The sequence below is a fragment of the Bactrocera latifrons genome, unplaced genomic scaffold (assembly GCF_001853355.1).
Source record: "Bactrocera latifrons isolate USDA-ARS-PBARC rearing strain unplaced genomic scaffold, ASM185335v1 scaffold_485, whole genome shotgun sequence".
NCBI classification, from domain to species: domain Eukaryota; kingdom Metazoa; phylum Arthropoda; class Insecta; order Diptera; family Tephritidae; genus Bactrocera; species Bactrocera latifrons.
In genome coordinates, this window is record NW_017537140.1 from 61,542 (window position 1) to 64,375 (window position 2,834).

At 32.8% G+C, this 2,834-nt stretch overlaps 1 protein-coding gene across 4 annotated transcripts in view; it reads left to right on the top strand.

Annotated features, from left to right (window-relative positions):
* The first annotated feature begins 1,319 nt into the window (after positions 1 to 1,319).
* The window catches only part of LOC108973524 (43 kDa receptor-associated protein of the synapse homolog), a 29,110-nt gene continuing 27,595 nt past the window's right edge, over positions 1,320 to 2,834 (top strand). For all 4 annotated transcript variants that reach the window (XM_018940855.1, XM_018940852.1, XM_018940854.1 and 1 more), the window contains exon 1: positions 1,320 to 1,412. The gene's annotated coding sequence lies outside the window, so the exon portion shown is untranslated. The remainder of the gene's footprint in view (positions 1,413 to 2,834) is intronic.

The window sequence follows — 2,834 nt, forward strand, 5'->3', positions numbered from 1 at the left end:
ATTCTTGAGCCCACCAACAGTACTACCAAGCTACTTCCATATAAAACATGTCTGTATAAATGATCACAGTGAAATCGTTGGAAATTTTAAAGTCGATGAGCTTGCAGGAAAAGGCACGAAACTCGTCAAAGTGGAACATCCAGACAGTTTCTCTTCCACTATCCACCTTTCGCCAGAATACTTTTTACGAACCCGACAAATTAACTGGAATAGATAATAAAAGCCTCAATAAATTTGTGGGAAAAGATCTAGTTTGTCGATGACTCTGGGAATCGCAACGGACAAGTATCTAAGAGCATCTTTGAACAGTTTTTATATCACCTCGCAATTCATGATTGTTTATATCTTTTTAACAGTTATATGTTTTAATGACAATTTTGAACTTTTCACCTAAAGAGTTCCCGTTCGTACGATGTTGTAGCAGCAAATTTCTTTGATCTGAGATTTGCGATACTTATAACGCTTTAAACATACTTACTTACTTTAACAAGTTTCTGATTGTATGTTTGTATAATTTTTTCTTTGAACTTAAATATTTTCGTATTTTGCCTTTGTTATAACGGCATAATGTGTAGTAACATTTATAACAATTTAAATCTTACAATAAAGTAATGGTTTGTGGCGTAAACTTCAGTTGTAATTTTTGGTGTTGACTGTACAATTCATTATTATCGAATAAATGCGGAAACATTATTGCTGGTGTAAAAATCTGGGTACTGAGATTTGAACTGGAGGTCAAAATTCGTAAAAATTTCAAATTAATTTAGTGTGACGAATTGATGGCAAGAAATGTTGTGAAGTGCTGAATCTAAAGTTGTCAACTGATTTGTACATATATTTGAGTATTATATTTGTACAATAAATACTCAAGGATCAAGCTTAAAACGGCACAGTGGTAAGTTAGTAAATATACCATAGTTGAGTTAAAATACTATAACATACGACGATTTACAAAAGCTTTTGAAAGTAAAGTTCATTTCTACTATATATCGATTTCTAAGCACGATGTAGAAAAATAAAAGCATATCTTAGCTAGACCCTAATATATTATTATTCTGAAATGCTACTATTAAATAGACAAATAATAGTAAATTCTGCGTATGTGAACAGGATACCAGCACGGGTGGCTGAAGATAAAAATAACGTGATTTTTATCTTGTAAAAGTCGCCGTTTCAAAACATAAATGACAAACTGAAAGAATAACGAGTGAAATTATTCACTGTCTGCCAAAGGTTAATAAATGAAATGGAGTGAAAGACGAACTCGAAGAAATGTCAGTGATTGTGTTTGTGGATGACAACTGGGATGTACAGAAAACCAATGGAACTTAAGCATCAGCAACTAGTAACGAATCATTTTCTTTGAGTAGAGAAGAGTCACGTCGAGCAGGGCAGAGCGAAAAGACAGCAAGGTTTGTGAATAGTACGATTTAATCTATTAAGCGATATTTGTTTTTTTGTAAACGTGTGCACGGGAAGCTACACCTATATTCATTGATTACATACACACCTTTTTGATATGTTTACGTGGTGCTGCTGCTACAGCAGTTTCTTTAAAGGATAATGCGACTCGTTTTTGAAGATTATATTTCTAGAAAACCATTAACCAATGTGAATTATAATACATCATTGCAGATGGTTGTTATCCTAATGTTCTCGCATAAAATAAGCTTTTGTGTGTTTTTAAATAGGTTGAAAAGTATTCATAATATATAGTATATGTGCATTAACATCGCCATGGTATTTAAATAGTGAGAACGTTCAAATGATTGATAGTTTTTGTAAACAAACTCCGATATTTCATATGCAATAAACCAAACCTATTTGCTTTGAAGACTTCAAGGACTATTTCAATGCATATATAGTGAATGAAAAAAGTGGCAAATGAACAACGGTCATGCGCCTAAAAAAGGATACAATCATTCATGTTGTTTATTAGCACATTTTACATTGAAAGCAAGTTTAGTTGTTACAAAAAAAGTTAACCATGCACATTTAGGTTAGAGGTACCAAGTGTTCTTGCAGTTTTCTAGTTAAAATCTCTGACTAAATATGCAGGTCCTAAAAATTTAAGTTCAAAGACATTTATTTATGAGCAGTTTTTTTCGAAAGGTTAGCCTAACAAGCAGTGGTATTTTTGCTAGCTTCAAATGAGCTTTAAAGCGCCCTTGACTTGAACAACTCTGCTTAATTTTCACTTAAAGCTTTTGTCAGAGTCTCATTTATAAATATTTTTTACTTATTACACAAATCTATGTACATTACAAATTTATTCACTTGCGAAAGAGATTTTTTCAAATCATTGGTTGCTTGCTTGTTCAAAAGTTATATGTCTTCATTGTCATTGTCTTCAGTGAAATAAACTAGGCTTAATCTGTCTTACTGCCAGTTCAACTGGTCAGCTCACTATCATTTCAAGAAACAAGTATTTGTTTGATTTCCAGTCCTGAAATGTAAGTTGTGAACATGCATTACATTTCAGGTTATCTGACTATTTAATTCAAAGGATGCTTTCTAAAAAATTTCAGCTTACAAGTTTTTTGAAATCTAGAATAAACTACAGTGTTCGTGAATAGAACTAGAGTTCCGTACCAAAAAAAATCGGTGCAAGCGAAGATAGAATACTCTTGGAATACCAAATATCTACGTATGTTTGGGTCCATTGTCCTATTGAAACTCCAACTTTAGTCCATTCTGCAAAAGGGGGCATAACTTCATTGAGTAAATAAAGTCCAATACAGAAGACCCACACCGTACTAGAAGAACAGTTTTTGCAGTATATTTGAAAACGCCGCATTTTTCGGACGCCCTACCCAACATTTAACATCACTTCA